Source organism: Epinephelus lanceolatus, chromosome 12 (genome assembly GCF_041903045.1).
Source record: "Epinephelus lanceolatus isolate andai-2023 chromosome 12, ASM4190304v1, whole genome shotgun sequence".
NCBI classification, from domain to species: domain Eukaryota; kingdom Metazoa; phylum Chordata; class Actinopteri; order Perciformes; family Serranidae; genus Epinephelus; species Epinephelus lanceolatus.
Genome location: NC_135745.1, coordinates 45,033,743 through 45,046,206, shown reverse-complemented (window position 1 = coordinate 45,046,206; position 12,464 = coordinate 45,033,743). Strand labels below are relative to the sequence as shown.

Sequence of the window (12,464 nt, the reverse complement as noted above, 5' to 3'; positions counted from 1 at the left end):
ACACCTGAAACGTCCAACACACACCTGAAATGTCCAACACACACCTGAGACATCCAACACACACACCTGAGACGTCCAACACACACCTGAAACGTCCAACACACACCTGAGACATCCAACACACACACCTGAGACGTCCAACACGCACCTGAGACATCCAACACACACACCTGAGACGTCCAACACACACACCTGAGACGTCCAACACACACACCTGAGACGTCCAACACGCACCTGAGACATCCAACACACACACCTGAGACGTCCAACACACACACCTGAGACGTCCAACACACACACCTGAGACGTCCAACACACGCACCTGAGACATCCAACACACGCACCTGAGACGTCCAACACACACACCTGAGACATCCAACGGCTATATATATATACATATATAGGTAGTGCCGAAAAAATACACAATATATACTGTGCATTGTTTTTCGGCACTACCTATATATGTATATGTATATATATATATATGTATATGTATATATATATATGTATATGTATATATATATATATATACCTTGTTCTCTATAGCTGATGTAAGGTGAATTGCTCCTGTGTGGGATCAATAAAGTTCTTATCTTAGCCATCTGAGAAGATCAAATTCATTGTTTTTGGTGCCTAACTGTTTCCCAAGTATATTAGTGTGTGTGTGAATGAATAAACGAGAGGCATTAACGTAAATCTCTTTGAAGAAAGGCGCTTTATGAAATTAAGTCCATTCACTTGTATTAGTTTACAGCACAGCCTTGCCACATCCAATATGGCGGCGACGTTGACGTACGGCTCAGCGCTCGATGCGGCGTCTACGTATATATGTCTTCGCCCGGCGCCCTCCGGTCCAGAAGGTGGCGGTAAGTTACCGGATGTGTAAACAGATGAAGAATGTTGAGCTGTGATTGGTTGATGGATCTTATAAAGACAACATGGCGCAGACTGCACCGGTAGTCAGAGCATGAAGCTGTCCGAGAGCTAAAAATGTTACGGCCGAACAAAGTGACGTTGTTCGGGTCACACTGAGTTGCTGTGGTCATGGTGAGCTGTGTTAATGACCTGCTAACGTTAGCAGCTGTGGCTAACAGGTAACGTTAGCAGCTGTGGCTAACGGCTAACGTTAGCAACGTTAGCAGCTGTGGCTAACAGGTAACGTTAGCAGCTGTGGCTAATGGCTAACGGCTAACGTTAACGTTTGTCACTGCGGACTGAGCACCGAACTACCGGGTCCGACGGAGCCGTTAACGGTAAGATGGAGTTAGAACTGTGTTTCCACCGTAGACTCGTTATTATTAATATTATCATTATTACGTATCTATGGCTCTAACAAACTGAAAACAGTATCATTTAGGTGGCGCCAACATCACCCTGTCGCCTGTCTGCGCATGCGCTAGCTGAGTGGCGATTACGTTAATGGTTTACTTTGTGCAGTTTCATCACATGGACTATATATGTTCTACATGTTAATAATTTTAAAATAAATTCAGTTGCACAACAAATAAATAAAATGTAGGAAAAGTAAACGTAACAGAAAGCTGTAGACTGTTAAACAGGTGGAGTAAAAGTCAAATGTCTAATTGTTTGTCTCAGTTTATAAGTTTTAAATGTTCAGCAGTGGGCAGGTCGGCTCTTAACATCATCATCTTTAACATATGAAAGGAGGGACGGCTTTTTTTGGCTTCTGATTGGTCAACAGGTTGGTCATGTGTCCTGCGCTCGTCAGATAATTCAGCCTGATGGTGGAGCGTTTATTTATTCATTTCTTTGGGAGCAGGCTCGTCTTTGAGCGTATGCTAGCTACTGTTAGCATGCTGCTTCCAACATCAGTTTACATCAGAAGAGACAACGTGTCAGAGACCAGGTGAAGAACACGTCAGCTGAACATTTGGACGTTAACAACAAAGAAGGAGCCAACCTGACAAACATGACTCCAACAGATGGAGGAAGCACTCAGCTGTGTTACTGCAGTAAATATAGAGCTGTAATGTTACAGCTATACTAGGCTAGGCAGTTTTATTTATATAGCACCATTCATACACAAGGCAATTCAATGTGCTTTACAAGAGAAATACATTAAAATAAAACATTAAAGGAACAATAACATTGTGTGTGAGATCATTAAGACGAGGCAATAAATAGTTAAAAACAGTGCAGAAAATGCATTTAAAAAGCAAACATAAAGCAAAAGCGGACAAATATAAAAACAATAGCTACAGATTATCCTAACAATAACGGAGCTGACAGTTAGGACTAGATATGAGCAGGGTTTCTCACACACACACACACACACACACACGTATTTGTGACGACCTTTGATTTTCCCTCCCTCAGCAGCACTGTTGGAATATTTGTTATTGACGTTCTCTGAGCGCAGAGCGAGTGCTGATGGCGTTGGGTCTGAAGGTGTGTGTTGGCTAACAGCTGGCGTCAGCTGCTCCTCAAGGCGTCCTGATCCTGGAAGTGATGACATAAAAGGCCGATTGAAGCCCCTCCCCCAGCAGTCTGTTCACAGAGGGTGGGGGCGGTGACAAATCCGAGCTGAAGCGTATTCTGATCCAGGCAGCTGATAGGTGCACCTGTCCTTCAGGTGAGTCTCCACCTGCTGACATCTCTGCTCTCTGATTGGCTCTTACAGGACCGCCCCTGTGACGTCCCCAGGACGGAGCTATGATGATGTCCGTGAGGCTCCAATGTGGCGGTGAGTGATGTCACACCAGAACAAACATTGCCTTTGTGAAGAGGTCACAGTGGGCGGGGTTAACGTCAGCTGGGAGATGATGTGAACAAAAGGCCGAATTGTAGCGCCGCCCTCAGGCAGAGTGTTCTCAGAGCGCGGCGCCGTGACAAAGACCCACCGGAGCGTTTGTCTGATCCCACATCAGCTGACTGGAGGTCACATGACATAGACACAGGGTCCACTGAGCAGCCATGTCAGGAGCTTAAAGGCGGAGCTACAGTTACTCTATAAGTAAATAATCAGCTGCTCCTGAAAATAATAAGCTCGGTCTGAAACTGTTGGTTAACACGTCACTGAACGTTGAATCATAAATCATTAACATCAGTTAATTTATGATAAGTGCAGCCTCACAAAAACCAACGCAGTCGCTCACGTCAAAACTTGACAGCAGATGTTGGACCGATAACGGAAGAGAGAACACATGTTCACACAGATGGCACCACAGAGCTGCTGAAGTCCCGCCTTCACATGTTAACACAGAATCAAATGGCGGCAGCTTCACGTGGCTCCAGTGTGTGATGTCAGGCAGCATGATGACACGTGTTTTGAAGGCAACATCAGTTTGTGTCAGCTTCATCATTTAACCACGCCTATTTGTCTGACAGAAACATGTGGAAGCAGCCGCAGCGCCACCTCCTGGACAACCTGAGTACTGCACCCAGAACACCACGGTCGCCTCTTCCTGTTCAGAGCCTCAGAGAAACCAGCAGGTGTTTGACTGTCAGACACGTCAGCGCTCTTTGCTCCAACGTTTGACTGAAGGAAAAAAACAACTTCTTCAATTCTAACATTGTTTTAATAAAAAGAAAACATTGATTCACCTCAGATTTGTTTTTGTGTTTATACCAACACGTCCAAGCAGAGACGTTTCCTTCATCAGCTGATCAGTTTGTTCTGAGCTGAGCACAAACTTGACAGGAGTTTACTGAGATGTGTGTTTCATCAGCTCACCTATCTTACATCATTACTCCTCAGAGGTGGACGGAGGGCTCAGATTAGAAATACAGTTACAGTAAAATACAAAATGTGAAGTTGAACTTTAATTTTAAACTTAAACCAACATTAAAGATGTTCTTATTATTATATAATTTCACTGCTGCTGAGTTCATCAGTGAGGAGTCAGTCTGACACTGTGTGTGCTGTTGTGTACTCGTGTGTTCATATGTACCTGAAGGTGGTGCAGTGAAAGTACTTCCCTCAGATGGAGGAAGAGTATGAAGAATACTAAGGGAAAGTACAAGTATCCTGAGTTTGTACTTGAGTACTTCAGAGTAATCAGTTACTTTTATCACATCTGCTGTTCATGAATCTGAAGTTTTTCCTCCTGACTTTGTCTTTCTGAACTCGTCACTTTGGCTTTCACATCTGTGATCACAGGTGATGACACACACACACACACACATCTGTGATCACAGGTGATGACACACACACACACACACACACATCTATGATCACAGGTGATGACACACACACACATCTATGATCACAGGTGATGACACACACATCTATGACCACAGGTGATGACACACACACACATCTATGATCACAGGTGATGACACACACACACACCTGACTGGGAATCTTTTTGATTCTGATGATGTTGCTGAGTATCTGTGACAGTTTTGCTTACATCAGGAGTCCAACTCATTTTCTTCACGGGCCACAAACAGGCCAGTTTGGTGTCAGGTGGGTCGGACCAATAACACCATCACACAGTAACCTGTAAGAACCATCAGCTCAATAGTAGAACTACAAACACATTCTGCAGACGTTCATCCTTTTATAAAACATGAACAGTTTGAGACCTCTTCAGAAAAATGTGTTGTTTCAGTTTGTCCACGTTCACTCATTCAGACTCTCACTGTCATCACGTGTGTTGATTCACACATGTCCTGATTCCGATGCTTCTGAACTGACTGACGACATGTTGCACAATGTTCAGTGTCTCAGTAAGTGTTTGGCTGAATCCAAATCCCCACCCTCTGGATTTGCACACTGAGCCCTCACGGACATCAGGTGTACGTAATGTGACGTCTTCACTGTCATCACGTAAAGTGCGAGAGCGTGAGTCTGCAGCGTTAGAAAAGGAGCCAACAGACAGGCTTGGAGTGTGTTTCACTCATTTCCATGGGAACATTTGAGAGACTTTACTGCAGCACTCGCCGACATGACCAGACTGCACAGCTTCTATAGGCTAGGCTGCAATATTAAAATGCATATTGATTATAGTCAGTATAGCCTGTACTGCTGCATATATCTGTATCATGATGCTGTTCAGTTTATATCTGGCCTGCGTTATTCAAGCAACGTTTTAATATTACAATTTATAATAAGTTTAAGGGGTCGTGTGTGTGTGTGTGTTTTTCTGTAAGCAATTTAGAAAAATTAAATTGTCACATCCGTATTGCAATGAATTGTGGGCAATTAAACTAGTGAAGTCTGCACCCCCAGCAGATTCTCTGGAGGTCCGCAGAGAGTCTGCTGGGGGCCCCTGTGGACTGGATGAATTGTGGATTTGGAGCCCTAAACACTCGCAGACTTCCTGTGAACGCGCTCGCAAAGTCCACGAGTCTGCGAGTGCAGTGAAGTGCAGACATTTGGATTCAGCCTTTGTGATATCAGAGAGCTGTGTGCTGATGGGTATTCCAGGTAGGAGGTTCAACAAACTCTGATTCTAATCCTGAACTCTGACTTGACTTACCCTGAGCTGGGAAACTAGCTGTTTCTCAGTATGTATTCTTGCCACGCCCCTTTTACTGGGGATGCATCGGAGCAGACTTGTGTGGACTTAAAGGGATAGTGCACCCAAAAATGAAAATTCAGCCATTATCTACTCACCCATATGCCGAGGGAGGCTCAGGTGAAGTTTTAGAGTCCTCACATCACTTAAAGGGGAGAGTGGGTAGCAGCACAACTCTACCTAATGGAGGCGTGTGACCTGTATATACAGTGGTGGAAAAAGTTTTCGGACCCCCCATGCATTTGTGAAATATTGTATTAAGAATCACTCTTAGGTCTTCAAGTGCAATTTCTTTTAGTACAGTCACAGCCAAAATACTAAATAAATCCTAAAAAAAAGCCATTAAAAACTTAAAATTGATTGGTTCCATAAAAATACACAAGAAATTTTGAGTATTGGGTCATTTTGGTACCAGTGATGAAGGTTGTTCTTTTTATTAAAAGACACAATTTTTGTTGCCAAGCTTCGTGTCTACATAAAGCCAGCACATTTGAAAGTTCTTCAGACACAAAAATGGCTAAAACAAGGAACCTAACGCAGGAAACACGCCTGAAGATAAAGATTCTCAGCCAGGAAGGGTACAGCTGCCGCCAGATAGCCAGGAAGTGCAGATGCAGTCCTTCAGCAGTTGGATACACTCTGCAGAAATACAGATGAACCAACAGCTTGGAAGACAAACCAAGATCTGGGTGTCCAAGGGTTTCTTCAGCAAGAAATGACCGCATCCTGATCCGCATGTACAGGCAAAACCGCCGAATGACATCACAGGAGCTTCAGCAACAGTGGTCAAACCAAACTGGTGTCCAGTGTTCCACCCGCACTGTACATGGCTGACTTTTAGATCATGGCTTAAGGTCCTACAAGGCTATCAAGAAGCCCCTGATCAATGAGAGACAGAGGTTAGCCCAGCGTCGTTGAGCCCAGGCACACAAGAACTGGACAGCCAGGAACTGGAAGAAGATTTTGTGGTCAGATGAGTCCAGTTTCCAGCTTTATCTTCCTCCTACTAATGTGAGGGTACGCAGAAGGCCGGGCGAAGCATTATCTCCAGCATGTACAGTACCTGCTGTCAAGCATGGTGGAGGCAGTATCATGGTTTGGGGATGCATGAGTGCTGCTGGTGTTGGTCATCTCACTGTCTGTGATGGCACATTGAACTCTACCAAGTATTGTACCATTCTCAAAACCCACATGCTCCCTTCTGCGCGTGCACTGTTCCGTCGAGGTAAAAACTGGATGTTTCAACAAGATAATGGCCCTTGCCACACATCCAAGGCCAGTAGAACTTGGCTGCAGGAGCACAGTATCCAGGTCTTAGAGTGGCCAGCTCAATCCCCGGACATGAGCCCCATTGAAAATCTGTGGTGGATTATCAAAAGGTCTGTTTCAAAGCATAAACCAAAGAATTTAGAAGAATTAAAAGCAGTAATTCAAGAAGAATGGGACAAGATTACCTCTCAACAGTGTGAAAGGCTCGTGGGGAACATGCCAGCCAGGATTAGAGCTCTACTACGTGCCAATGGCAGGACTACTAAATATTAATTTGATGATGTGATGGTTTATTTATTTTTTGTTCAGTTTTGAACACATTCTCTGTTATTTGTTGACTTTGATACCGACAATGTTGAGAACTGACATATTGAAACTGTCAAGAATTTAGTTTTGTTAGTTTTTCTTGTAAACAATAAACAAAAAAATATAATTTGTATTTGTTTGTATCTGTCTAATGCAGCCACACCTTTTGAAACACAAAAAAGATTTTTCCACAAATATTTCATGATAATATTTGAGATTGTGTAAAATTTTAAGGGTGTCCGAAAACTTTTTTCCACCACTGCATATGTGTATGAATGAATGAATGAGTTTTATTTTCATGTCATGTCCAAAGACCCATCCCATACGTTGCAAAAAACCGTAGCGTGATGCACATTTGCTCTGATGAGAGCGCACGTCTGTGGTGTGTCAGATTTGAGATGTGTGGCCGGTAAATGATTGAGTCTAATGAAAAACTGTACGGTTCAAACAGATATTCATTGGGGAAAGACAGCACATCTAAACGGGTCTGAAGATCCTCTCCCAGCGTAAAGCATTGTGAATTAATTCTTCCTACATACGAACAACCCATGTGTGTCTGCCAGTTTGCTTCAGGCTCAGCAGTAGGGAGGAGACAGGGTGAACTCAGGGTTTCTCATAGAAAACCTGCCAGCGAGCAGGTTAGGTTCACAGAGTCAGTTGCCATGGTGACTGACTCAGAGTTTGACTTATCTCTCTGTCTGGAGCTGAAAACCCAGAGTGTCCCTCATCTCAGGGTTAACACACTCAGAGTTTCCTTCATCTCAGAGTTAACACACTCAGAGTTTCCTTCATCTCAGAGTTAACACACTCAGAGTTTCCTTCATCTCAGAGTTAACACACTCAGAGTTTCCTTCATCTCAGAGTTAACACACTCAGAGTTTCCTTCATCTCAGAGTTAACACACTCAGAGTTTCCTTCATCTCAGAGTTAACACACTCAGAGTTTCCTTCATCTCAGAGTTAACACACTCAGAGTTTCCTTCATCTCAGAGTTAACACACTCAGAGTTTCCCTCATCTCAGAGTTAACACACTCAGAGTTTCCCTCATCTCAGGGTTAACACACTCAGAGTTTCCCTCATCTCAGGGTTAACACACTCAGAGTTTCCCTCATCTCAGAGTTAACACACTCAGAGTTTCCCTCATCTCAGAGTTAACACACTCAGAGTGTCCCTCATCTCAGAGTTAACACGCTCAGAGTTTCCCTCATCTCAGAGTTAACACACTCAGAGTTTCCCTCATCTCAGAGTTAACACACTCAGAGTTTCCCTCATCTCAGGGTTAACACACTCAGAGTTTCCCTCATCTCAGAGTTAACACACTCAGAGTTTCCCTCATCTCAGAGTTAACACACTCAGAGTGTCCCTCATCTCAGAGTTAACACACTCAGAGTTTCCCTCATCTCAGAGTTAACACGCTCAGAGTTTCCCTCATCTCAGAGTTAACACGCTCAGAGTGTCCCTCATCTCAGAGTTAACACACTCAGAGTTTCCCTCATCTCAGAGTTAACACGCTCAGAGTTTCCCTCATCTCAGGGTTAACACACTCAGAGTTTCCTTCATCTCAGAGTTAACACACTCAGAGTTTCCCTCATCTCAGGGTTAACACACTCAGAGTTTCCCTCATCTCAGAGTTAACACACTCAGAGTTTCCCTCATCTCAGGGTTAACACACTCAGAGTTTCCCTCATCTCAGAGTTAACACACTCAGAGTTTCCCTCATCTCAGAGGTAACACACTCAGAGTTTCCCTCATCTCAGGGTTAACACACTCAGAGTTTCCCTCATCTCAGAGGTAACACACTCAGAGTTTCCCTCATCTCAGGGTTAACACACTCAGAGTTTCCCTCATCTCAGAGTTAACACACTCAGAGTTTCCCTCATCTCAGAGTTAACACACTCAGAGTTTCCCTCATCTCAGAGTTAACACACTCAGAGTTTCCCTCATCTCAGAGTTAACACACTCAGAGTTTCCCTCATCTCAGAGTTAACACACTCAGAGTTTCCCTCATCTCAGAGTTAACACACTCAGAGTTTCCCTCATCTCAGAGTTAACACACTCAGAGTTTCCCTCATCTCAGAGTTAACACACTCAGAGTGTCCCTCATCTCAGAGTTAACACACTCAGAGTTTCCCTCATCTCAGAGTTAACACACTCAGAGTTTCCCTCATCTCAGGGTTAACACACTCAGAGTTTCCCTCATCTCAGAGTTAACACACTCAGAGTTTCCCTCATCTCAGAGTTAACACACTCAGAGTTTCCCTCATCTCAGGGTTAACACACTCAGAGTTTCCCTCATCTCAGGGTTAACACACTCAGAGTGTCCCTCATCTCAGAGTTAACACACTCAGAGTTTCCCTCATCTCAGAGTTAACACACTCAGAGTTTCCCTCATCTCAGAGTTAACACACTCAGAGTTTCCCTCATCTCAGAGTTAACACACTCAGAGTGTCCCTCATCTCAGGGTTAACACACTCAGAGTTTCCCTCATCTCAGAGTTAACACACTCAGAGTTTCCCTCATCTCAGGGTTAACACACTCAGAGTTTCCCTCATCTCAGAGTTAACACACTCAGAGTTTCCCTCATCTCAGAGTTAACACACTCAGAGTTTCCCTCATCTCAGGGTTAACACACTCAGAGTTTCCCTCATCTCAGAGTTAACACACTCAGAGTTTCCCTCATCTCAGGGTTAACACACTCAGAGTTTCCCTCATCTCAGAGTTAACACACTCAGAGTTTCCCTCATCTCAGAGTTAACACACTCAGAGTTTCCCTCATCTTAGAGTTAACACACTCAGAGTTTCCCTCATCTCAGAGTTAACACACTCAGAGTTTCCCTCATCTCAGAGTTAACACACTCAGAGTGTCCCTCATCTCAGAGTTAACACACTCAGAGTTTCCCTCATCTCAGAGTTAACACACTCAGAGTTTCCCTCATCTCAGAGTTAACACACTCAGAGTTTCCTTCATCTCAGAGTTAACACACTCAGAGTTTCCCTCATCTCAGAGTTAACACACTCAGAGTGTCCCTCATCTCAGAGTTAACACACTCAGAGTTTCCCTCATCTCAGAGTTAACACACTCAGAGTTTCCCTCATCTCAGAGTTAACACACTCAGAGTTTCCTTGATCTCAGAGTTAACACACTCAGAGCGTCCTTCATCTCAGAGTTAACACACTCAGAGTTTCCTTGATCTCAGAGTTAACACGCTCAGAGTTTCCCTCATCTCAGAGTTAACACACTCAGAGTTTCCTTGATCTCAGAGTTAACACACTCAGAGTTTCCCTCATCTCAGAGTTAACACACTCAGAGTTTCCTTGATCTCAGAGTTAACACACTCAGAGTTTCCCTCATCTCAGAGTTAACACACTCAGAGTTTCCCTCATCTCAGAGTTAACACACTCAGAGTGTCCCTCATCTCAGAGTTAACACACTCAGTTTCCCTCATCTCAGAGTTAACACACTCAGAGTTTCCCTCATCTCAGAGTTAACACACTCAGAGTTTCCCTCATCTCAGAGTTAACACACTCAGAGTGTCCCTCATCTCAGAGTTAACACACTCAGAGTTTCCCTCATCTCAGAGTTAACACACTCAGAGTGTCCCTCATCTCAGAGTTAACACACTCAGAGTGTCCCTCATCTCAGAGTTAACACACTCAGAGTTTCCCTCATCTCAGAGTTAACACACTCAGAGTGTCCCTCATCTCAGAGTTAACACACTCAGAGTTTCCCTCATCTCAGAGTTAACACACTCAGAGTTTCCTTCATCTCAGAGTTAACACACTCAGAGTTTCCCTCATCTCAGAGTTAACACACTCAGAGTTTCCCTCATCTCAGAGTTAACACACTCAGAGTTTCCCTCATCTCAGAGTTAACACACTCAGAGTTTCCCTCATCTCAGAGTTAACACACTCAGAGTGTCCCTCATCTCAGAGTTAACACACTCAGAGTTTCCTTGATCTCAGAGTTAACACACTCAGAGTTTCCCTCATCTCAGAGTTAACACACTCAGAGTGTCCCTCATCTCAGGGTTAACATACTCAGAGTTTCCTTGATCTCAGAGTTAACACACTCAGAGTTTCCCTCATCTCAGAGTTAACACACTCAGAGTGTCCTTCATCTCAGAGTTAACACGCTCAGAGTTTCCCTCATCTCAGGGTTAACACACTCAGAGTTTCCCTCATCTCAGAGTTAACACACTCAGAGTTTCCCTCATCTCAGAGTTAACACACTCAGAGTTTCCCTCATCTCAGAGTTAACATATTCAGAGTGTCCCTCATCTCAGAGTTAACACACTCAGAGTTTCCCTCATCTCAGAGTTAACACACTCAGAGTTTCCCTCATCTCAGAGTTAACACACTCAGAGTTTCCCTCATCTCAGAGTTAACACGCTCAGAGTTTCCCTCATCTCAGAGTTAACACACTCAGAGTTTCCCTCATCTCAGAGTTAACACACTCAGAGTTTCCCTCATCTCAGAGTTAACATATTCAGAGTGTCCCTCATCTCAGAGTTAACACACTCAGAGTTTCCCTCATCTCAGAGTTAACACACTCAGAGTTTCCCTCATCTCAGAGGTAACACACTCAGAGTGTCCCTCATCTCAGAGTTAACATACTCAGAGTGTCCCTCATCTCAGAGTTAACACACTCAGAGTTTCCCTCATCTCAGAGTTAACATACTCAGAGTGTCCCTCATCTCAGAGTTAACACACTCAGAGTTTCCCTCATCTCAGAGTTAACACACTCAGAGTTTCCCTCATCTCAGAGTTAACACACTCAGAGTGTCCCTCATCTCAGAGTTAACACACTCAGAGTGTCCCTCATCTCAGAGTTAACACACTCAGAGTTTCCCTCATCTCAGAGTTAACACACTCAGAGTTTCCCTCATCTCAGAGTTAACACACTCAGAGTGTCCCTCATCTCAGAGTTAACACACTCAGAGTTTCCCTCATCTCAGAGTTAACACACTCAGAGTGTCCCTCATCTCAGAGTTAACACACTCAGAGTTTCCCTCATCTCAGGGTTAACACACTCAGAGTGTCCCTCATCTCAGAGTTAACACACTCAGAGTTTCCCTCATCTCAGAGTTAACACGCTCTGAGTTTCCCTCATCTCAGAGTTAACACACTCAGAGTTTCCCTCATCTCAGAGTTAACACACTCAGAGTGTCCCTCATCTCAGAGTTAACACACTCAGAGTTTCCTTCATCTCAGAGTTAACACACTCAGAGTTTCCCTCATCTCAGAGTTAACACACTCAGAGTTTCCCTCATCTCAGAGTTAACACACTCAGAGTTTCCTTGATCTCAGAGTTAACACGCTCAGAGTTTCCTTGATCTCAGAGTTAACACGCTCAGAGTTTCCTTCATCTCAGAGTTAACACACTCAGAGTTTCCTTGATCTCAGAGT

General features: G+C 44.1%; 1 long non-coding RNA gene across 2 annotated transcripts; it reads left to right on the top strand.

The window, feature by feature from the left end:
- Positions 1 to 915: 915 nt before the first annotated feature.
- Positions 916 to 3,568, top strand: LOC117271721 (uncharacterized). Of its 2 annotated transcripts, XR_013492474.1 has the most exons (4): positions 916 to 1,094; positions 1,156 to 1,253; positions 2,642 to 2,704; positions 3,349 to 3,568. It is a non-coding gene; the product is annotated as an uncharacterized LOC117271721 (long non-coding RNA). The 2 variants fall into 2 exon arrangements; XR_004502908.2 differs by having other exon boundaries at positions 916 to 1,253.
- Positions 3,569 to 12,464: the final 8,896 nt, after the last annotated feature.